Genomic DNA, 24,485 nt, shown 5'->3' with positions numbered 1-24,485 from the left:
GAAAAAGGAAGACCTTTCTCTGTCTTTCTCTCTCACTGTCCACTCTGCCTGTCAAAAAAACAAAAAAACAAAAAACAAAAAAAAAACCAAAAAAACCAAAAAAACACACACACACACACAAAAAACACATGCAGGGGGAGCGTGGTGACGATGAGGGTTAAGCTGCTGCTTGGGATGCCAGCATCCTATATGGGAATGTCAGTTTGAGTCCCGGCTACTCCCAGCTTCCGATCTGGCTCCCTGCTAACATGCCTAGGAGGCAGTAGATGATGGCTCACATGCTTGGGCCCTGGCCACCCACGTGGGAGACCCAGCTAGAACTGCTCTTTCTAGGCTTTGTCCTGGCACAACCCTGGTTGTTGCTGGCATTTGGGGAGTGAACCAGTGGATGGAAGGTCTCTCTCCCCGTCACTTTGCCTTTCAAATAAACAAATACATACATCTTTTAAAAAGGGCTGGAATCTGTATTCTGTGAGCTGTTTGGGTTCTGTGAACCCGACCAGGAGCTGCCTGGTGTTGCCATTTGGCTGACTTACCTTGGCAGGTCCCAGGTACCTGCCTTTGAGCCCCCATGCCTTTTCCACCTTGCTAACGAGTAGCAGCATGCACTCTGGGGTGGAAATCGTCCTCTCTGATTTCCCCACCGACTTGAGAGCAGGAACCGACCGAGGTCAGTGATGCATTCTGACCTGGACTGACAGCAGAGGAGACACGAGGGGGTTTTCTCACCCTGACTGAGCAGAGGGAATTCATCCCTGGGAACTTCCTCTTGTAAGTCAGACTCTTAGCGTCGAGGTTAAAAGTTCAAACTACAGGAGGTGTTTCTGGTTTGACGTATTTATTTATGACATTGCCTTATCTGGATTGCAAAAGCAACCCCTAATGTGCACACGAATCTCCTGGGATCTCGTTAAAAACGCAGACAGTGATGCAGTAGGTCTGGGATGAGGTTGAAATTCTGCATTGCTCCAAGGCTCCCAGGCAGAGCTGTTGCTAGTGCACTAGACCATACTTTGACCGAGAAGGGTGTAATAGGGGACTTCTGGGGAGTCTGGACACAGGTTTTAGGAAACATTATTTAGCCTGGTCCCAGGGCCCAAGGCTTGGGTGCTCAGTATACGTCCCAGTCTCCCGCCAGAGGCCGGTCCCCAGAGCGGCAGGGTGGAGCTGGGAGCTAGTGCGCATGCGTGCTCACTCCCCTCCCTCCACCTGTCTTAGGCAAGTGAGGGTGGCGATTGCGTCGTCTGCTTGTTGCTTAGAGACGAGTAGGATGTTGGGAACCAGCGGGAGAAGGGAGCGGCGTTCCTAGGAATCTGGCAAAGGCATCAGGGCACTTGGTGGCTGGGTGAGAGCTGCCCCAAAAAGGATTTCAAGGTTTAGTGGATCCTTGAGAGTCACAACCCTGCAGTTTTATCTTATATATTATTATTTTTGAAAGGCAGAGAGAGACAGACAGATATCCCATTCACTGGTTCATTTCTCCAAACGCTCACAGCAGTTTGGGCTGGGCCAGCGTAAACCCAGGACCCCGGAACTCAGCCCGGGTCTCCCACTTGGGTGACGGGGACCCAAGTACTTGAGCCATCACTGCTGCCTCCTAGTGCGTGCATTTGCGGCATCAGAAACCAAAGCTGGGATTTGAACCCAGGCACTCAGATATGGGATGGGGGTGTTCCAACCACTGTCTTAACTGCTAGGCTAATGCCCACCCCTGTGCCTTTTAAAATAATTAAATGTTAAATGGTTATGTGAGTACCTACTTACCTGCATACATTGGAAGTTTTTTTTTTTAATCTTTTAAAAATCACCTAACAAAACAGATGTAAAAAATCAACTGAAACAAATGTGTGGCTTAATGATTAGAAAGCAAACATCTTTCTGTCTGTCACCCAGGTCATGCAATGGAGTTTTGCAGCCACAGCAGGAAGCCCCAGGGACTCTATTCCCCCACCCCCAACCACCTTCTTCCTCCTCCCAAGGGTGGCCACTCCCCTGGCCCTCCTGGCGTAGTCAGGTAAAAAACCACAAAAGCAGACAACTTTTTTAAAAAAAGATTTTAAAAAAATTTATTTGAGAGGTAGGGTTACAGACAGTGAGAGGGAGAGACAGAGAGAAAGTCTCCTGTCTGTTGGTTCACTCCCCAATGGCCGGAGCTGCACCGATCCAAAGCCAGGAGCCAGGAGTTTCTTCCTGGTCTCCCATGCGAGTGCAGGGGCCCAAGGACTTGGACCATCTTCTACTGCTTTCCCAGGCCATAGCAGAGAGATGGATTGGAAGAGGAGCAGCCAAGACCAGAACCGGTGCCCATTTGGGATGCCGGCACTGCAGGTGGAGGATTAACCTACTGCGCCACAGCGCTGGCCCCAAGCAGACAACTTTTACCACTGAAGTGTAAAGCCAGGAAGCTGATGCTGGCTTCCTCCTGCCTACGTCCTAGGCACACGGTTGCCTTGTCACTCACCTCAACCTGTTTTCCTGAGCAGTAGCACCTGCTCAGGCTAGAGCCCAAGGACCACCAGGACAAAATAGAAGAGGACTGTGTTATCATCTAGCTAGTGACAAGCCGTGGCACCCGACACCAGAGTCCTGCAGCTCTTTGGTGATCTCGCCTGGCCAGCATCCCCTTCCCTGGAAACCCTTTGTAAGCCAACACCCTCATCCAGCAGAGTGGTGATCCTTGAGCTCTGCAAGTCTGCTACGCCCTCATCTGTTGGTGGATTAAATCTTCCCTTTCCTTCACCCCGGAATTTTGTCCTCATTCTTGTGATTAGCACCAGGGACAGGGACCACGTTTTTGGTAACGATAGTAACCACTGCCTGGGATTTCTTTGTAGTGTTAGCACCCAGATGTACACCCTTAGAAGTCATAGTTTTGCCTGTTTTTCTTAAGTTGACTTGCTAGCCTGTTTGAATCTTTCCATTCACGTGTTCCTCGTCATCTCCTTCCCTACACTGTGTCCATTGCAGAGCTTGGGAGGTTTGGCCTGCAGAGTTTCCCAGGCTAGTGTTTTGCTGACTGCATATTCAACATGCACCTCACATCCAACATGTTCCTCTGTCTTTGCCATCTCATGCAAATCAGCACCTGGATGTCCACACTTGATTACACACAGGTTTGGATCCCTTTGGCAAGAGCACAGATGCTCTTTCACCAGAGGGTGTGTTAATGCCTGGGTGCCTGTCTTTCTGTGGTCCTGGCAGCTGGTGATAATGTAATGCCTACATATGTTAATTCGCCAAAGGTTGCGGCATGGTGCTATCCTAATCCTGTTTTCTCTTTTTCATTTGTCAATTGGAGTCGTTCTACAAAGAGATGCTTCCCCTAACCTACTATCTGTTAACTGGTGGTACAATTAATGAAGAAAAGGGTAAATAAAGGCTTGGGCTTCCCTGCTTTCATTCAAGATAATAGATTTGTTCCCTGTCATCCTTCAAAGGTGAGTTATTATTGCATTTTCAGTGTCATTATGAACTTCTGGATTCCAGAATGCGTGATGATTTCAATCCATTGCATTCGCTATTCTATGGAAGGTCAAATGGTCCCATCTCTGGTCAGAGGGAAACTCTTTGATGTGGCTTCTGCATTCTTTTGACATGACTCTGGTTGTCTTTGCTCAGTTTCTTGCCTTCCATCCTGACAACATATTTCTGGCTTAATGTTTGCTGCTCCAGATCTGCAGTTGGCTGTTTCCAGAATGGATTGCTTTAGTGGGTAATAGTGTTCAAAACTGTAGTCTAGGTACTAAGAATGCTTATTGCTCTTGGGTTGGTCACTGTTTCTAGATTTTTACAGAGAACAGAGGTAGGAGGAGTGTATACAGTCATCCCCCTTTATCTGCAGTTTTGCTGTATTAAATGAAAAATTTGAAAAATAAAACATTCATAAGCTTTCAATTGCATGCTGTTCTGAGAAGAGTATTGTGCTATCCAGCAGGGACATGAATCACCCCTTTGTCCAGCGTTTCCACGCTGTATGTCCTACTCTGCTGTTAGTCCCTGTAGCCGTGTCAGTTATCAGACTGACTGTGGCACTGTCAATCACATTGCTTGCATTAATTAATTCTTACATTACTTAATAGTGTCCCAAAGCTTAAGAGTAGGGATGCTGGTAATTTGCATATGCCAGAAGGAAGCCATAAATCACATCCTGGGAGGGAAAGGGTGACAGTGTCTCATAGGTGTTTGTGTATAGGAAAACACATGGTACATGTAGGATCCAGTTTCAGGCATTCACTGGGGGACTAGGAATATATCCCTAGCGGGTTCGGGCTGGACTACTGTATTCACAGATAAAATGCTACCTTTGAGAACTTGAAACAGAGGAGCAGCGTAATCTGCTTTATGCCTCGAAGGATCTCTTCTGACCTTGTCCAGGGGAGGGGTGATGGACAGGCCTGCAGCATGGGGACCAGAAGTGGTAGGATTAAGGCTTGGGGTTTTGTTTTTTTTTTTGTTTGTTTGTTTTTTGTTTTTTTTTTTTTTAGAGATTTACTCATTTATTTGAAAGTGTTTGTGTATGAGAGAGAGAGAAAGAGAACGAGAACAAGAAAGAGAAAGAGGTGGTCTTCCATCTGTTCATTCACTCCCCAGATGGCTACCACAACTATTTCGGGCCTTCCACGTGGGTGGCAGGGGCCCAAGCACTTGAGCCATCCCCTGCTGCTTTCCTAGCCATTGGCAGGGCGCTGGGTTGGAAGTGGAGCAGCTGGGAATCAAACCAGCATCACAGGTGGTGGCTTTACCCACTACACCACGACGCCGGCCCTGAGATCAAGGCTTTGTGGAGGGGGCAATGTGTGCTGACGGATGGGCTGCAGGGAGAGATGGAAAAGGCTAATGTCCGTGTGTGACCTGACTCACTGGGTGCATAGTGGTGCCATCCGCTGAGAAGGGACAGCTTAGGAAAGGAGCAGGTCTTCAGGGAAGTCAAGAGTTTACTTTAGAGGGGCTGATATTGTGGTGTAGCAGGTTAAACCATTGCTTGTGACACCAGCATCCCATATGGGCAACAGTTCGAGTCCTGGCTCCACTTCTGATCCAGCTCCCTGCTGATGTGCCTGGGAAAACAGCAGAGGGTGGCCCAAGTGTTTGGGCCCCTGACACCCACGTGAGACCTAGAAGAAGCTCTTGGCTCCTGGCTTTTGTCTGGCCTGGCCCTGGCTGTTTTGGCCATTTAAGGGAGCATACCAGATGATGGAAGATTCTCCCCTCCCCCTGTTCTTCTCTTCCTCTAGTAACTTACTTTCTTTCTTTCTTTTGATTTATTTATTTATTTATTTATTTATTTGGAAGGCAGAGTTACAGAGAGGCAGAGGCGGAGAAAGATCTTCCATCTTCTGGTTCATTCCCCAAATGGTTGCACCAGCTGGAGCTGGGCTGATCTGAAGCCAGGAGCCAGGAGCTTCTTCTGGGTCCCCTACGTGGGTGCAGGAGCTCAAGGACTTGGGCCATCTTCCACTACTTTCCCAGGCCATAGCAGAGAGCTGGATGGGAAATGGAGCAGCTAGGTCTTGAACTGGCACCCATATGGGATGCTGGCACTACAGATGGTGGCTTTACCCACTACGGCACAGCGCCGGCCCCAACTATATTTATTTCAAATACATTACATATTTTTTTTTTTAAATCTGCCTACAAAAAAGAAGAGTTCCCTGTGGACCCACCACGTTTAGAATTAGGTGTCACACAATGTTCTGGACATAAAAGTGTGGCGCACAACAGCAAGATGGAGGCAGCAGCCGTGGATTTGGGTGTCACCAGAGGTTGTGATAAGATCAGATCACCGAAGGTGGGAGCTTGGTGGGGGAGAGGGGAGGAGCTGCTCTCTGGGGAGGGAGGGGGAAGTGGCTACTTGTGTCAAGTGCTGCCGAGGGTTCAGGAAGATGATCAGTGGACTGCATAGGATGGAAGGATTCCCTGGGGACAGTGGGATAGAAAGCACTGCTGGAGTGAGTGAGAAGGTGGGGCAGGAAGGTGGAGACAGGAGGCTGAGACAGCTCCAGAGGGATTTTGCAGGCAGGAGAGGTGGGGCATAGTGGAGTCCGGAAGGGAACCTGATCTCTGCAGAGTGTTTGTTTCATTGCAGGATAGACGGTGGGTGTGAGCAAGCCAGTGAAGACGGGATATCGGTATCTCCCAGCCGCTGGCTCACTCCCCCAGATGCCTGCAACAACCAGGGCTGTGCCAGGATGAAGGAGGGCTCCAGGAGCTTAGTCCAGGCCTCGTACATGAGTGGCAGGGGCCCCAGTACTTGAGTCATCACCTGCTGCCTCCTCTATTTGAAAGAGTTACAGAGAGAGCTAGAGACAGAGAGAGAGGTCTTCCATCCACTGATTCACTCCCCAGATGGCCGCAACGTCTGGAGCTGCGCCAATCCAAAGCCAGGAGCTTCTTCTGGGTCTCCCACATGGGTGCAGGGGCCCAAGGACTTGGGCCATCTTCTCCTGCTATTCCAGGCCACAGCAGGGAGCTGGATTGGAAGAGCAGCAGCTGGGACTAGAACCGGCGCCCATATGAGATGCCAGCACTTAAGGCCAGGACGTTAACCCACTCCACCACAGTGCCGGCCCTAAGTATTTATTTTTAAGAAAAGTAACATGAAGGCTTGTTTGTATTATGTGCAGCTGGGAGTGATCCAGCTCAGAGAAGAAAGCGCTAAGGCAAGAGAATGAGGATTGTTTCAGGAGCAGAGTTCTGGCATTGAAGCCATGATTCAGGACAAAGTGGAGGGAGAGGCCACAGCCATGCGTAGACTCTCCTGCCATTTAGGGGAGAGAGGGAGATTGTGGCTAAAAATGCCGGGAGGTCCGTGGCTCCCAGGCTGGGAAAGTGAGCACTCGCATCCCTCTGCATCTGTTTCCTTCAGGAGCGCGCCGTGAGGGCAGCGGTGGAAGAGAGCAGGGATTTACCAAGGATGGGACCAGGGTTAGCTGACCTGCCGGCTGCAGCTGGAGATGGGAGGCCTTTGATTTCACCGGGCCTGCTGAGCGCAGTGGGATATCCTCCAGCCTGGCTCAGCGGCTCAGGTGCAGCCCCAGAGCAGGCAGATGACTGGGTCTCAGCAGCGGGCTTCTGCAGTCTGAGTGCGGGCAGAGTGGGGAGCAAGCGCCAGCATTTGCAGGAGGTGGGTACGGTTCCGAATCCTGTTTAGTCTTTGGTTGCAGATGCTCCCCATAGAGGGGCCTTCTCTCATCAAATAGCTGTGGGGTCCTGGCACAAACTGAAAAATGCAAACCTAATACACAGACATCACAAAAAAGTGCCCTGCGACCCCTTCTCACCTAAGGAAGCTTGGTCTTGTTTATTTTTTCAAGGTGGAAAAGAGGCAAGAGACTGTTAGTCCATTAAAATTTAAAAATTATGTCACCAAGGTAGTCACTAGCCTCGTAAGAGACAAGTCTGTGTGTAAGCTGACTGCGTCAGACACGATGGAGGCCAGAAGACAATGGAAAGGCATTTTTTAAATTTATTTTATTTTATTTTTTTGATAGGCAGAGTAGACAGTGAGAGAGAGAGAGAGAGACAGAGAGAAAGGTCTTCCTTTGCCGTGGGTTCACCCTCCAATGGCCGCCGTGGCCGGCGCGCTGCGGCCGGCGCACTGCGCTGATCCGAAGCCAGGAGCCAGGTGCTTCTCCTGGTCTTGCATGCGGGTGCAGGGCCCAAGGACCTGGGCCATCCTCCATTGCACTCCCTGGCCACAGCAGAGAGCTGGCCTGGAAGAGGAGCAACCGGGACAGAATCCGGCGCCCCGACCGGGACTAGAACCCAGTATGCCAGTGCCGCAGGTGGAGGATTAGCCTATTGAGCTGTGGCACCGGCCGGAAAGGCATTTTTAAAAACATTTATTTCATTTATTTGAAGGGCTGAGTTATGGGGGCGGGGAAGGGGAGAGAGTCTTCAACCCCTGGTTCATTCTCCAAATGATTACAATGACTGGGGCTGAGCCAGGCTGAAGCCAGGAGCCAGAAGCTTCCTCTGGGTCTCCCATGTGGGTGCAGGGGCCCAAGCACTTACTTGATCCATCCTCTGCTGCTTTCCCAGGCACATTAGTGTGGAGCTGGATCAGAAGTGGAGCAGCTGGGACTCGAACCAGCGCTCTTAATGGTATGCCAGCACCGAAGGTGGTGGCTTAACCTGTTAAGCCACAATGCTGGCCCACTGGAAAAGCAGTTTTTTTTTTTTTTTTTTTTAAGATTTATTTATTTATTTGAAAGTCAGAATTACACAGTTACACACAGAGAGAAGGAGAGGCAGAGAGAGAGAGATGGAGGTCTTCCATGCGAAGGTTCACTCCCCAATTGGCCACAATGGCCAGAGCTGCGCCGATCTGAAGCCAGGAGCCAGGAGCTCCCTCCAGGTCCCATATAGGTGCAGGGGCCCAAGCACTTGGGCCATCTTCTACTGCTTTTCCAGGCCATAGCAGAGAGCTGGATTGGAAGTGGAGCAGCCAGATCTCAAACTGGCGCCCAAATGGGATGCCAGCACTGCAGGCCAGGGTGTTAACCCACTGCACCACAGCACCAGCCCCTGGCAAAGCAATTTTAAAGCGTGGAAAGGCAAAAAAAACTATTAGCAGAGTTTCTGTATCCAGCAAAAACATTTTCAATAATGAAGATGAAACAAAACCTTCAAATAAAACCCGGGCGAGTGTCGGCAGTGGGCTGGGGGGTGATACTGAAGGGAGGGCCTGGCGGGTGGGGAGTCTTCAGGGAGGAATGAAGAACACCAGGAACGGGAAATCTGCGGCTGCATACCAAAGGCCATCATTTTCTCCTTAATTAACTTAAACTATCCCTGATGGTTTAAAGCAATGGAATTGTGCAACTGTTAGTACTATTTATTTCTCCTATCCTTCCTGTTATGTAACATATGTGTAATATACACAGGTACACCAAGAAATCTGTAGGAAAGTAGAATTAAAAATAAGCTTATTTGGGTGCAAAAAAATGAAATCTGCATAATTTTAAAAAGATATGCATTTCCACACCTTTCTGAAGGTCTGTTGTATAGGACTATGACGTAAGGGTAAGGATGGAAACAAGGGGGCAGGTGTCTAGCTACAGATTGAGATGCCGGTTAAGACATCTGAGTTTCACATCAGAGTGCCTGCGTTCAGTTCCCGTCTCTGCTTTCTGCTGATGTAGACCCCGGGAGACAGCGACAGTGGCTCGAGTAATTGGGTTCCTTCTCCACCGAGGAGGCCTGCCTTGTGTTCCTGGTTCTGGCCCTGGCCTGGTCCCTGCTGTCACGGACTGACACACAGTGTTAGGGTGTGAACCAGAGGGTGGGAGCCCCGTCTCTCTCTGTCTCTCAGCAAATAAACCAACAGATCCGCGTGAAGAACGGGAAGAGTCAGGGGAGCTACACAGTTGTAAAGCTCTCACATTTGACACCAAGCAGTGCGTTAATTCTAGGCCGACTGAAAAGTTAAGGGTATAAATTACAACCCCCAGAGCAGAGGTTCTCAGAGTGTGGAGCGAGGACCTTGTAGGTCCTTTGAGGAAGGAGGCAAGTTTCCCCATTTCTGTGGGAGGTTGGATTTTCTTGACGTATGTCAACCAGAACAACACATTGCAACAGATTGTGAAAGTGAGTATGAAAATCCATCTGTGTTCGAGGAAGCCAGACATCAGAGCTTTGCAAAAATGTAAAATGGTGTCACTCTTCTCCCTATTTTTGAAAATCAAGTTATTTTTATAAAAGTATGTCATTTATATTAACATGTAGATAGTTTTTAAATTTTACTTTAATTAAAAATAAATATTTAAAAAGTCCTCAGGTTTAATTTCTCATGATCATAACACATATAGGCGTTCTTTGGGGCTCTTCAGTATTTTGTCCGAGGGTGGCATAAAACCAGGACAGTTGAAAATCTCTATTCCATAGCAACTACTCAAAAATAGTGCAACGAACGGCACTATATGTAAGTTGGAAACAGAGCCAAGTACCCATGAGTGGATGAATGGATAAACAAAGTATGGTAGGTACATACAGTAGAAGCTTGCTCAGTATTAGGGGCGGGGCGTTTGGCACAGTGGTTGAGATGGCCCTTAGGATGTGCACATCCCATCTCAGAAAGCCTGCTTAGAGTTTGCTCCTGACTCCAGCCTCTGATAATGTGCACCCCAGGAGGCAGCAGGTGATCACGCAAGTGCCGGGGTTCCTGCCACCACATGGGGGATCTGGATCCTGGCTTCTGCCTATCTTAGCCCTGGCCACTGCAAATATTTGGGGAATGAATCACAGGATAGTCTCTCTTTCTCTCTGCATTGCATATAATAAATAAATAGATAAAAAATCATAAAAGTATACACCCCTATGTGGATGAACCTCAAAAACATCATGCTAAGAAAAACAATATTGTATTGTACAATTCCATTTGCATGAAATGTGCAGGGTAGGTAAATTAATAGATGGCAGATTGATGGTACCAGGCGCTGTGGGAGGGGGGAATGACCAGTGCTGCTTAATGGGCATGGGATTTCGTTTAGGGATAATGAAAATCTTCTAGAACCAGATGGACATGGTGGCTGCAGGGCACTGTGACTATTGCTTCTGCACTAAATGTCACTGAACTGTACACTTAAGGTGGTTCATGTTGTGTTATGTAAATTTCATCTCAGTGGAATAAAAAAGGGTAAAGCATTATTAAAAAGCCAGTAGTAGAGGGGTGGGCATTTGGCCTATTGGGTAAGATGCCCACATCCCATCCAGAAGTACCTGGGTCCAATCCCTGGCTCCTGACTCCAGCTTCCTGTTAATGCAGCTCCTGGGTGGCAGCAGGTAATGGCTTGAGCAGTTGGGTCCCTGCCACCCATATGGAAGACCTAGATGAGTCCCTTACTCTTGGCTTCTGCCTGGCTCAGCTCTGGCTATTGCAGGCATTTTGGGAGTGAACCAGCAGATGGAAGTTTTCTCTCTATCTTGCTTTCTCTCTCTCTGTGTCTCTTTCTCTCTGAATCTTAGCCTCTCAAATAAAAACAAAAACAAAATTCTAAAAATCCATTAGAGAAAGTAAAATTGAATTGTAAAATGTATTTTGTTAACTGAAAAGAGAATGGGAAAAGAGGAACAAAAAACCATAAGGGACAGATAAAGCAATAGCAAAATGGTAGAACTGAATCCAACAATGTCCATAATTATATGACTTGCAAACCAACCATTTTTCTGCGAGGTATTTAACTGAAAGAAATGAAAGCATTTACCTTCAAAAGGACTTGCACACGGATGTTCATAGCACTTCACTTGTATGGTCAAGAACTTGAAGCAGTAAAGATATGCATCAACAGGAGAATGGCTCAACAAACTGTGGTTTATAATGAGCTGCAACCCAGTATATGGAAGAACCATTGACGTACACAACATGGAGGAATCTAAGTGAGTGAGAGACGCTTATGGCAGAGAGGACACACTCAATGGTTCTATCTGTAGGACACTCTTGAACAGGCAAATGAATCCATTTTTAATCTGATTTTTAAAAAGTGATTGCTTCTAGAGGGTGCAGACAAGAACAGACCAAGGAAGAATTTGAAGGGACTTTTCAGAGTGTTTTTGGGCAGAGGTGTTCAGGTTATACTGTTGTATGCATTTGTCAACATTCATGTCAAACGATTCATAGTATTTACTTTTTTTTCTAGTTTTTTTTTTTTTTAATATTTACTTTATTTGAAAGGTGAAGTTATGGAGAAAGAGAGAAGAACAAAGGGAGAGAGGTTCTCCATTCACTGGTTCACTGCCCAAATGGCCACAGTGGCCAGTGCTAGGCCAGGCTGAAGCCAGAAGCCAAGAACTCCATTCAGGTATCCCATGTGGGTGTAGGGATCCAAGCACTTGGGCTACCTTTCTCTGCTTCCCCAGGCACATTAGCAGGGAGTTGGATGAAAACTGGAGCAGCTGAGTCTTGAGATTGTGTTCACATGGGATGCCAGCATCACAGGTGGTAGTGGCTTAACCTGCTGAGCCACAGTGCTGGCCCTATATTTTCTAGCAAATTACTATCTTAACTAGTTTAAGTGCAGAGTTCAGTGGTATTAAATATATTCATGTTATTGTACTACTATCACCACTAGCCATCTCCAGAACTTTTTCTGTAATCCAAACTGAAGCCTGGTACTCATTAAATCATGATTCCACCATCTCCCCTCCCTCCAACTCTTAGAACCCCCTCCCACTTCCATCTCTATGATTTTTTTTTTTTTTTGACAGGCAGAGTGGACAGTGAGAGAGAGAGACAGAGAGAAAGGTCTTCCTTTGCCGCTGGTTCACCCTCCAATGGCCGCCACGGCCGGCGCGCTGGTCTCCCATGGGGTGCAGGGCCCAAGGACTTGGGCCATCCTCCACTGCACTCCCGGGCCACAGCAGAGAGCTGGCCTGGAAGAGGGGCAACTGGACAGAATCCGGCGCCCCGATCGGGACTAGAACCCGGTGTGCCAGCGCCGCAAGGCGGAGGACCAGCCTAGTGAGCCGCGGCACCGGCCCCATCTCTATGATTTTTGATTAAGGACCTGGTTTCAGTGGAATCATACAGCGTTTGTCTTTTTCTGATTGGTTTATTTCATTTCACATAATGTTCTCATGTTTCACCCATGTTGTAGTGTATGTCAGCATTTTCTTTCTCTTTAAGGCTGATTGATATTCCATTGAGCTGCATTTTGCTTATCCATTCACTTATTAGTGGACACTTGAGGACTGCTTTTGCATTAAAAAATGTTAATTTATTTTCATTTCATTGAAAGAGAGAGAGAGAGAGAGAGCGCGCGCGCAAGCTCCTCCATTTGCTGGTTCATTCCCCAAATGCTCACAACAGCCAAGGTTGGGCCAGGCCTAACCTTGGGAGCCTAGAATTCCATACGAGTTTCTCACATGGGTGGCAAGGGCCTAAGTACTTGAGCCATCACTTGTTGTCCCCCAGAATGCTCATTAGCAGGAAATTAGATTGGAACTGGAGTAGCCAGGACTCAAACCAGGCACTCTGATATGGGATGTGGGTGTCCCAAGTGACAACCTAACTTCTGAGCCAAATGCCTGTCCCTGCCTCCACATATTAGTTATTGCAAATAATGCTGCTGAGAACATGGAAATACAAATAGTTCTTCAAGACTCATTTAAGCATTCTTTGGGTTTTATATTAAAAGATAGAATTGATGGGAGCTGGTGCTATGGCGTAGCGAGTAAAGCCGCCACCTGCAGTGCTGGCATCCCATATGGGCACTGATTCGAGTCCTGGCTGCTCCACTTCCAGCTCTCTGCTATGTCCTGGGAAAGCAGTGGAAGATGGCCCAAGCCCTTGGGCCCCTATACCCACGTGGGAGACCTGGAAGAAGCTCCTGGCTCCTGGCTTCAGATCGGCACAGCTCTGGCCGTTGCTGCCATCTGGGGTGTGAACCAGTGGACGGAAGACCTCTCCCTCTCTCTGCCTCTGCCTCTCTGTAACTCTGCCTTTCAAATAAATAAATAAATAAGTCTTTAAAAATAAATAGACTCAATGGGTCATATGGTAGCTCCATTTTTAAGTTCTTGAGGAGTTTTCCAGAGCAGCTGCACTATTTTACATTTCTGCTGACAGTGCGCAATTTCGATTTCTCCACATCTTTGCCAGTGCGTGTGATTCTCTTGTTTGTTAGAGTGGCCACCCTGATGGGTATGAGGTGACACTGATCACAGTATGCAAGTCCCCTGACCCCCCAAACCTAAACAAATACTGAAGCTGGTTGATGATATGCATGCTGAAGTGTTCAAGGGTCAAGTGTCCTGGTATTTGCATTTTTCTTGAACATGCATCAGAACAGGATGGATTGATGAATGGATAGATGTATGACACTGTGCTAAGGAAAGCATAGGAAAAGCTTACATCGCAGAGTCCAGGTATGTTTGAAAATTGCCATTTTTTAAAAAAGATTTTATTTGTTTATTTGAGAGGCAGAGTTACAGACAGACAGAGAGATAGCAAGAGAGGTCTTCCATCTGCTGGTTCACTCCCCAAATGGCTGCACAGCCAGAGCTGGGCTGATCTGAAGCCAGGAGCCAGGAGCTTCTTCCGGGTCTCCCACGCAGGTGCAGGGGCCCAAGGACTTGGGCCATCCTCCACTGCTTTCCCAGGCCAGAGCAGAGAGCTGGATCGGAAGTGGAGCATCTGGGACATGAACCAGCATCTATATGGGATGTGGGTGGCTCAGGCAGAGGCTTAGCCTACTGTGCCACAGCGCCAGCCCCTGAAAATTTTCGTAGTTAGGAGAAACTCTCTAGGTATTGGAGAAGCTTTGCTGGGAAGGGCTGAGACTCCTTCAGTGAATGTGGGGTCTGAAGGACTGAAAGGACCCCTCCTGCAAAGCAGAGGCCTGAGGGAGAAGCTGTGCAGGAGCAGTTGGCCTGGAGCCAGGGCCCTGGAGCGTGTGTATCAGGGTGACGGAGTCCTGTCTGGACAAGGGCGTTGCTGGTATTGCACTTATAGTATTACTATGGTTCTAGGCAGCACGGCCGTAGAGAATCAAGAGGGCAGTGTGATCTAGGGGCGGTCCCTCGGGAAGGGGCTCCAATGGCGTCACAGCACCAAAGGCTCAGGGTTTGGGCTCCAGGCTTGCAAGTCCAGAAGCGAAAGCGTCTGAGTGCCCTGTGTGTGCCTTGGTCACACTACTCAGTCCCCAGGTAATGACGCCCAGACCAGAGTGGCGAGACTCTGGGGGCTGCCGGGTGGATCAGCCGCTTGGGACAGGTGGTCATTGCATGCTGTGTCCTGTGGGCACAAGAAGCAAGTGTCCATAGAAGCCTCCTTGGGGAGCAGTGTCATGGCAAGGGGAGAGTGAGTGGGACAGTGGCCTAGTGACCAGCATCATCGACTGGGGTGGCCAGATGCGTGCCTGCTAGGCCATCTGGTACATTCTCCTCGGCCAGAGTTTTGGCACACTCTTCCTGGAGGGGGCTGAAGACACACTCTCACACTATTTTTTTTAAAAAAAGATTTATTTATTTATTTGAAAGGCAGTATGTGTAGAAAAGAGATAGATAGATAGATAGATAGATAGATAGATAGATAGATAGCAAGCAAGTGAGCGAGCTTCCATTCTCTGGCTCACTCCTAGATTGCTTGTCAGACCCTCTGCAGAGTTCATGGTCTTCATGGTTCTGTTTGGATCCTTTCCTGGGAGTTTTTACCCCTCCCACGTATGCTTTCCAGCTGGTACACAGAACCATTTTTGGGGATCTTGGAGAGTGGAATTTTTACATACACTTTATTCCTCCAGTACATCTGTGGTCTGAGTTAAAATAAGTCTCTGCGCATATCACTCACGTTGTCGCGGATGGGAGTTTCTCTCCTTATCTCAGCTGTAGCCCCTGAGTGTTCTTTACCTGATTGGAAGACAAAAAATCTCTAAAGCATCACTCCCTTGGCTGATACAGGTGTCATGTGCATTCGTGAAAACTCATTTCAAAACACTGCGTGGTTGTAGATTTTACCAAAAAAACAAAAAAACAAAACCAAAAAAACCAAAAAACCTCAAACAACTAACCAAGAACTGCTTCTGGCTCCTGGTGGATGACATGCGTGCAGAAGTGTTTAGGGATGAAGTGTTCTGATATTTGCACCACTTTGAAATGCATCAAAAATAGGATAAATTCAAAGGTGTTCAAACCTTCTAGGCTGTGTGTGAGCATGTGTGTGTGTGTGTGTGGGGGTGAATGGGAGATGTTGATCAAAGTGTGTAACATTTATATTTTTAAAATTTTTTAAAAAAGATTTATTTATTTATTTATTTTTTTATTTTTTGACAGGCAGAGTGGACAGTGAGAGAGAGAGACAGAGAGAAAGGTCTTCCTTTGCCGTTGGTTCACCCTCCAATGGCCGCCGTGGCCGGTGCGCTGTGGCCAGCGCACCGCGCTGATCTGATGGCAGGAGCCAGGAGCCAGATGCTTTTCCTGGTCTCCCATGGGGTGCAGGGCACAAGCACCTGGGCCATCCTCCACTGCACTCCCTGGCCACAGCAGAGAGCTGGCCTGGAAGAGGGGCAACCGGGACAGAATCTGGCGCCCCAACCGGGACTAGAACCCAGTGTGCCGGCGCCGCTAGGCGGAGGATTAGCTTAGTGAGCCGCGGCGCCGGCCTAAGATTTATTTATTTGAAAGGCAGAGTTACAGAGAGAAGGAGACACACACACACACACAGAGAGAGAGAGATCTTTTTCTTTTCTTTTTTCTTTTTTTTTATTTCTTTTTGACAGGCAGAGTGGACAGTGAGAGAGAGAGAGACAGAGAGAAAGGTCTTCCTTTTGCCTTTGGTTCACCCTCCAATGGCTGCCGTGGCCAGCGCGCTGTGGCCGGAGCACCACGCTGATCCTATGGCAGGAGCCAGGTACTCATCCTGGTCTCCCATGGGGTGCAGGGCCCAAGCACTTGGGCCATCCTCCACTGCACTCCCTGGCCACAGCAGAGAGCTGGCCTGGAAGAGGGGCAACCGGGACAGAATCTGGCGCCCCGACCGGGACTAGAACCCGGTGTGCCAGTGCCGCAAGGCGGAGAGAGAGATCTTTCATATGCTGATTCACTTCCCAAATGGCTGCTACAGTCAGGGCTGGGCCATGCCAAAGTTAGGAGCCAGGCACTTCATCCAGGTCTCCCATGTGGGTGCAGGGACCCAAGTTCTTGGGCCATCCTCTGCTACTTTCCCAGGCACATTAGCAGGGAGCTGGATCAGAAGCAGAGCAGCTGGGACTCAAACTTGTGCTCCATTATGGGATGCTGGCCTTAGAAGCAACAGTTTCACCCACTGTACCACTCGCCCCAGTTCTCCTCCTCCTCCTCCTCCTCTTTCTTCTTTCTTCTTTTTGAGATTTAAAAGTGTTTATTAGAATCAAGAACCTCCAGCCAGAGTGGCATGGAGGGGGACATCCAAGAGAGGAACCCCCCCCCCCCCAGTTCTTCTTAAGATCTAAAGTTTTTAAGAACTATTGCAGGGCTGGCGCTGCAGCATAGTGGGTAAAGCTGCCGCCTGCAGTGCTGGCATCCCATATGGGCACTGGTTCAAGTCCTGGCTGTTCCAATTCCGATCTAGCTCTCTGCTATGCCTGGGAAAGCAGTAGAGGATGGCCCAAGTCCTTGGGCCTCTGCACCCACGTGGGAGACCAGGAAGAAGCTCCTGGCTCCTGGCTTTGGATCGGTCCAGCTTTGGCCATTATGGCCATTTGGGGAGTGAACCAGTGGATAGAAGACCTCTCTCTCTCTGCCTCTCCTTCTCTCTGTGTAACTCTGATTTTCAAATAAATAAATAAGTCTTTTTTTTAAAAAAGAACTATTGCATGGCATGGTGACTTTAGCTTATAATAATTTAATTTATATTTCAAAATTGCAGAGAATAGATTTTAAATGTTTGCACAATAAGAAAGTTATAAGTAGGCCGGCGCCACGGCTCACTAGGCTAATCCTCCGCCTGTGGCACCGGTACTCCGGGTTCTAGTCCCAGTTGGGGCGCTGATTCTGTCCCGATTGCCCCTCTTCCAGGCCAGCTCTCTGCTGTGGCCCGGGAAGGCAGTGGAGGATGGCCCAAGTGCTTGGGCCCTGCACCCACATGGGAGACCAGGAGGAAGCACCTGGCTCCTGGCTTCGGATCGGCGCAGTGTGCCGGCCGTAGCAGCCACTTGGGGGGTGAACCAACGGCAAAAGGAAGACCTTTCTCTCTCTCTCTCACTGTCTAACTCTGCCTGTCAAAAAAAAAAAAAAAAAGTAATAAATAGATGAGATGACATGAATCAGGTTGCTTGAATCATTCCATAATGTATACATTCATCAAAACACTACGCTGAACCTGTAAATATACATAATCGCTCACATGTTATCAGATCAGCATCAATTATTGATGTGTTTTTATTTTATTTTATTAAAATGCCTTATTTATTTATTTTCATGCCATGTTACATGCAGAGACACAGATGCAGAGAGCTCTTCCATATGCGGGTTCACTCTCCAAATGTCGGCAGTAGCCAGAGCTAGACCAGGTTGAAGCCAGGAGCCCAGAACTTCATCTGGGTCTATCACATGGGTGGCAGCGACCCAGGTCCTTAAGCTGCCTCCCAGGCTACATGTTAGCTGGAAGCTGGGTGAGAAGCCGAGGAGCCCGGACTTGAACCGGCACTCTGATATGGGATGTGGCTATCCCCAAGCCCCTTGACTGATTTTTAAAAAGTAGCATTTATTATATATTTTTCCTCATTTGGAAGAAGTGCATGTGTGTTGTAAAAACCATGTAACATTAGCAGTTTCTTGTAGCCGTGGTTGTTTGTGCTGCCAGTCGTGTTGTTTAGAAAACTACCTGCAAGTCATTGGCCTGAGACGCTTTGGTGCTGGGAACGGGAGGGGAGGAGGGGCGAAGATGTACAAAGAGTGCAGCTAGGAGCCCGCCCCTGGGAACCACGCACGCAGTGCACCTGACTCGCCAGCGAAGCTCAAGTGAGGCGGCGTCAGAGCAGCTTTCCAGGAGCTCCACGTTTGTCATCAGCCCTGGCCAAGGTCGGGGATCCTGTGTAGGGTTTGTCCTTCCTGGAGAAAAGTCTGGCCTAAGGAAGTGCTTGATGTAATGCAGATCTCCAGAAGTGAGAGGAAAAGCATGCCTGGTAGTGTGGCTTTGTGCTGCCCCTGCACACAAAGGCATGGGAAGAGTGCGTACTCTCATCACTCCCTTGTGTGGCACTGGAGGGTGGGGCACAAAAGAAGTAACCACAGTTCCTCTCGGGACTGGTGGAGGTAGGGGCCCGCCAGGTGCGGGGTGGGGGCTTTCCCTGGATGTCTTCTTTATTGTTTTTCATTTTGCAAGCTAGGTAAATGAATTTCCTGTTCAAAGTTGAGTGCAATCTGACAAGATAGAATGGAGAGTAACATGAAATAATATTCTCTAGTTCCTTCAAAGAAACAAAAGGAATATTTTAAGGCTGTGTTTTCCTCTAAGTCATTGTACTATCAGTGACAAAGACTATCACTATGCTGTGATAGACTCCATTTTTAAAATTTTAAATTATTTTTTAAAATTTATTTGAGAAGGGGAGACAGAGAGATCTCGTCCATTTGCTGGTTCACTCCTCAAATGCCCTCCACAGCCAAGGCTGGGTCCGGGCCAGAACTGGGAGCTGGGAACCCAATCCAGGTTTCCCTGCTGAGTGGCAGGAACCCAACTACCTGGGCCATCACTTGCTGCCTCCCAGGGTCTGCATTAGCAGGAGGCAGGAGCCAAGAGCAGAGCCAGGACCTGAAGCCAGGTGCTCTGATGTGGGAGGCAGGTGTCTCAGCCACTAGGCTAAACACTTGCTCTAAGAGACTCTGTTTTAATAAACGTTGTCATGTGCACCTGCTGTCGAGCTACGTTATTTTGAGATCAGTTTTATTTCTCTGTGCTTGGCTTCTTAGTCCGTTCATTTATTCTACAGGTAAGTTTATGATCAAGTCCTTTCCCTTGCACAAGGTTATTTGCGCAAACCCCTTCCTGAAGGTGGGAGTGGTAGCTGTAGATACTGTGCTGCTGTCTGGAACACAGGGGTAGGTTTCGGTTGGGAGTGGATCTGGCTCACTTATCAGAGCACATGACTTCCCTGTGGCTTCCTTCTCTCCATCTGAGCTGACGAGCGTGGAGAGAGTGGCTCCAGCTTTGGTCTGGAGACATGACGGGAAGCACTTCTGCAAAAAGTATTTAATAAATTAGAGCAGAGAGTTCCATTATCCCTTCCGGAAATGGGGCTTCTGTCTGTCTGTAAGCTGTCTGGAGAATGGACCTGTAAATACAGTATTAAGAACCCTACCAGTAATGCAGTTTCTACCTCTTATCAGTTTACTCCTTCGTCTTTGGGATGTTTTTAAAAATGCATGCAGGATGTGAGTGAGATAAAGCATATCGAAATTCAAGTCGTTGCTAATCGACAGTGGCACTCCGTTCTCTGGCCCCTCAGCTCCAGCAGCTTTAAACCAGAGCAGGAGAGTGAGGGAACAGGGCTCTGAGCAGTGAGACACCGCTCTGCTCAGACGAGGGGCTCTCACACGCGGGGCCTGTGGAATCGGAGGCTGACTCCATGCAGATAATAATAGCTGCCCCTTAGTGGGCCTGTGCTGTGTGCCAGGTATCCTGCTTCGTATGTAATAGCTTATTTAATCCTCACAACAACCCAATGAGGGAAGTTACTGTTATTTTTTTTTAAAGATTTATTTGTTTTTTTTTTTTTTTTTTTGAAAGGCAGAGTTACAGAGAGGCAGAGGCAGAGAGAGAGAGATCTTCCATATGCTGGTTCACTCCCTAGATAGCCTCAATAGCTGGAGTTGGGCCGATCTAAAGCCAGGAGCCAGGAGCTTTTCCTGGGTCTCCCACATTGGTGCAAGGACCCAAGCACTTGGGCCATCTTCTACTGCTTTCCCAGGCCATAGCAGAGAGCTAGATCAGAAGAGGAGCAGCTGGGACTTGAACCACCACCCACATGAGATGCTGGCACTGCTGGAGACAGCTTTACCCACTACACCACAGCGCCGACCCCAGAAAGTGGCATAGCAAGGATTTTAACCCAGGCAGCCTGGTCCCACAACCTATTCTATTAAATACCACGCTCCGTTTGGATCCCTTCTGATTTGTGTGTGTGTGTTTAAAACATGCAGCTTTAAAAAGCTTAGGTATTTGGTTTTCCACCTGTCAGCAGATTAGGAAGTAGGCTCATAAGAGGCAAATACACCTCATATTGAGAGGCAGCCTGGCAGCCAGTGGTGACCGAGGAGATGGGGAATCCGTAAACTCAGGCAAGCTGGGGCCTTGCTAGGGGTCAGCCCTGCACACTTCATATGTCCTTGCGGGGGCCACCTCAATGCAGTGGAGCAGCCAGGATTAAGATTTATGAAGATGGGGGCCGACGCTGTGGCATACTGGGTTAAACCGCCGCCTGCAGTGCCAGCTTCCCATATGGGCGCCCGTTCGAGTCCCAGCTGCTCTTCTGATCCAGCTCTCTGCTGTGGCCTGGGAAAGCAGTAGAAGATGGCCTAAGGTCTTGGGCCCCTGCACCCACGTTGGAGACCTGGAAGAAGCTCCTGGCTCCTGGCTTCAGACTGGCTCAGCTCCGGCTATTGTAGCCACTTGGGGAGTGAACCAGTAGATGGAAGACCTCTCTCTCTCTCTCTCTCTCTCTCTCTCTGCCTCTGCCTCTCTCTAACTCTGCCTCTCAAGTAAATAAATAAACCTTAAAAGAAGGATTTATGTAGATGACCATGGCAGACACGTAAGCTGTCCCCAACACTCAATTTCCTCTTCTCTCTTAGCAGCAGAACAACATGGGCCACAGCTGCCCAGTCTGTGACGGCTTGCCATGGCCTTGGGCTGCATGTGGCCCTGGAGCAGGAGCAGAAGTGGCAGGCGCCGAGTCGCACAAGCTCTGCCCTCCCGCCTTTCCCTCTTCACCAGCTGTGATATGGTCTTAGGGGGTCAGAGAAGGGCAACACCAGGGGTGGCTGAGTGAGAGGATGGAAAGGGCCCGGGGCCCTGGCCCTGTGGGAGCCTCGAGCTATTAATTCCCGCAGTGGCATATGCAAGAGAGAAATAACCTCTCTCGTCAAAGCCGTTTTAAATCTCTGTGTGGGGGCTACACGGAGGTCACGGTTACATGGAATCCAAAGACAGGCACGTCTTCCATGAGCTTCGGGAAGCCCCCTCTTGTTCGAGCAGCCCAACTCACAGGCCGGTGAATCCATCCCAGGAGGTAAAAGAAAGGTTGTATTATGTTTGCTGCATTTTGGTAACAAGCCAACGAAATATTTAAAATACAAAAAAAAAAAAAAAAATAGGCTTTGAGGCTCAGTAGGGGTACTACTCCTACTGAAATCTTCCTGGGACATTCCTTAGTGATGGCGGAGAGAGAGGAGGCGTCCCCGACGTGGCCGATGTGACAGGAGAGCACAGGTGTTTCTGGGACGGCTGCTGTGTGCCAGGCTAGGCTGAGGAGGCCTCGCCCTCAGGGTGTGCGGGACAGAGAGAGGCAAGCAGGCCCAGCTCCCCGCCGCCCGTGGACCCCGTGGTGCAGCAGCCTGGCTCAGGGCTGGGGCAGCGAGGTGGGGGAGGCGGGCAGGGGAAGAGACGTCCAGGCAGAGTCCGAAGTTCACGGAGGGGAAGCTTGGCTGGGCAGCAGTGTTGTTGTTGATTTTTTCTTTGCTAAGGATTTATTTATTTATTTATTTGAAAGGCAGAATGACAGAGAGGGAGAGGAAGAGAGAGACAGAGAGAGGTCTTCCATCTGCTGGTTCACTCCCCAGATGGCTGCAACAGCCAGGGCTGTTGGAACTCCTTCTGGTCTCCCACATGGGAGGAGCACTTGGGCCCTCTGCTGCTGCTTTCTCAGGCACATTGGCAGGGAGCCGGATCAGAAGCGTAGCAGCCAAGACTCGAACTAGCGCGGTGATGTGGGGTGCTGGTGTCGCAGCAGTGTTGCACCTGTGTTTCCAGGCGGCAGGGGCTGGAGGGCCCATCCAGAGGCTCCTGGGCCGTGTGAAATGGGGCCAACAAAACCCACGTTAAGGTTGCCCCTTTGCTTCTGGCCCCAAGCGCCTCTCAGCTCGTCCCAGGGGAACTTGAGGGTGGCCGTGTGCTCTCTGGGACACGAGTAGGAGCTGTCAGCCCAGCTGATTGTGTCTCTTCCTTCACCTTCCAGGACCCTAGAGGTGAAGGCCGAGGGGCAGCCGGGCCTGAAGATTGAAGCAAAGCCCACAAAAGCCCTGTGTGTGCCAGTCCTTGTCAGTGACAGGCGGGCCGGTGACCGGGACATCGCTCAGCCCAGGTGTCAGCTCAGCGGATGCTGCTGCAGCCCTCCCCCAGCTGGGGACTGTGCCGGATGACAAATGGGAGGTATTAGATGGCACTTGGCAGCCGGAGGGAAAGACGCCCGTAATTCATGGCTTGGGAGCCGGCTCACGGAAACATGATGCCTGAAAGACACCGGACATTTTTTCCCCTCACACAGTGTTGACTCAGGAAGAGCTCAGATCTGAGGAGCTGGGGCGGAGGGGCAGGACACAGAAGAGAGGCGGAGGAGGGTGGGTCACAAGAGCTTCCGTTGCCTGCAATGTGGTTTGAGGCTGGCTTCCTGGGGTCTCAGCCGCACAGTTCCCCCTCACCCCTGTAGTTCTCACAGATCTGGCTCTGATTTTGGCTGAGTCCTAAGTCAAAGCCAAAATCCAGCAGTACACGTGGTTATGGACTTTTAAAAAGATTACCTGTGATTCATTACAGCTTAAAGGAAATTGTTTTCTTTCAAATAAACACACACATATATACGTACACACACATATACACACATGCATATACATTAATATACAATTATATGGGGGTACTTTAAAAGGTTTGTGGGAGGGGCCGGCGCTATGGTGTAGCGGGTTAAGCCACTGCCTGCAGTGCCGGCATCCCATGTGGGCGACAGTTCCAGTCCCGGCTGCTCCACTTCTGATCCAGATCTCTGCTATGGAAAAGCAGCAGCAGATGGCCCAAGTACTTGAGGCCCTGCACCCACCTGAGAGACCTGGTTGAAGCTCCCGGCTCCTGGCTTCAGCCTGGCCCAGTCCTGACCATTATGGCCATCTGGGGAGTGAACCAGTAGACGGAAGATCTCTGTCTCTCCCTCTCTGTGTCACTTTGCCTTTCAAACAAAATAAATAAATCTTTTTTAAAGATTTTATTTATTTATTTATTTGAGAGGTAGAGTTATAGACAGCGAGAGGGAGAGATGGAGAGAGAGGTCTTCTATCTGATGGTTCACTCCCCAAATGGCCGCAATGGCCAGAGTTGTGCCGATCAGGAGCCAGGAGCCAGGAGCTTCTTCTGTGTCTCCCATGAGGGTGCAGGGGCCCAAGCTCTTGGGCCATTTACTGCTTTCCCAGGCTGTAGCAGAGAACTGGATTGGAAGAGGAGCAGCCAGGACTCGAAATGGTGTCCATATGGGGTGCCAGCGCTGTAGGTGGAGGATTAACCTACTGCGCCATGGCACCGCCCCCAGTAAATCTTTTTTTTTTTAAACAAATAAATCTTTTTTTTTTTTTTTTGACAGGCAGAGTGGACAGTGAGAGAGAGAGACAGAGAGAAAGGTCTTCCTTTGCCGTTGGTTCACCCTCCAATGGCCGCCGCGGCCAGCGCACCGCGCTGATCCGATGGCAGGAGCCAGGTGCTTTTCCTGGTCTCCCATGGGGTGCAGGGCCCAAGCACCTGGGCCATCCTCCACTGCACTCCCTGGCCACAGCAGAGAGCTGGCCTGGAAGAGGGGCAACCGGGACAGAATCCGGCGCCCCGACCGGGACTTGAACCCGGTGTGCTGGCGCCGCTAGGCGGAGGATTAGCCTAGTGAGCCGCGGCGCCGGCCTAAACAAATAAATCTTTAAAAAGAAGGATTTGTGGAAATGGAATTAAAAGTTATTTATTTTGCTGCAAAATTTTTTTGAAATCCATGCACAGGCTTTTCATATTATATATTTTCCATGAACTCTTTGAAGGTCCTCAT

At 49.3% G+C, this 24,485-nt stretch overlaps 1 long non-coding RNA gene across 1 annotated transcript; it reads left to right on the top strand.

The window, feature by feature from the left end:
• The first annotated feature begins 218 nt into the window (after nucleotides 1–218).
• LOC127493034 (uncharacterized) lies at nucleotides 219–23,521 on the top strand. Its single transcript, XR_007922961.2, has 3 exons — nucleotides 219–1,345; nucleotides 3,299–3,437; nucleotides 22,650–23,521. It is a non-coding gene; the product is annotated as an uncharacterized lncRNA (long non-coding RNA).
• The last annotated feature ends 964 nt before the right edge of the window (nucleotides 23,522–24,485 follow it).

The sequence above is a fragment of the Oryctolagus cuniculus genome, chromosome 5 (genome assembly GCF_964237555.1).
Source record: "Oryctolagus cuniculus chromosome 5, mOryCun1.1, whole genome shotgun sequence".
NCBI lineage: Eukaryota > Metazoa > Chordata > Mammalia > Lagomorpha > Leporidae > Oryctolagus > Oryctolagus cuniculus.
This window is presented reverse-complemented; position numbering and strand designations above follow the sequence as displayed.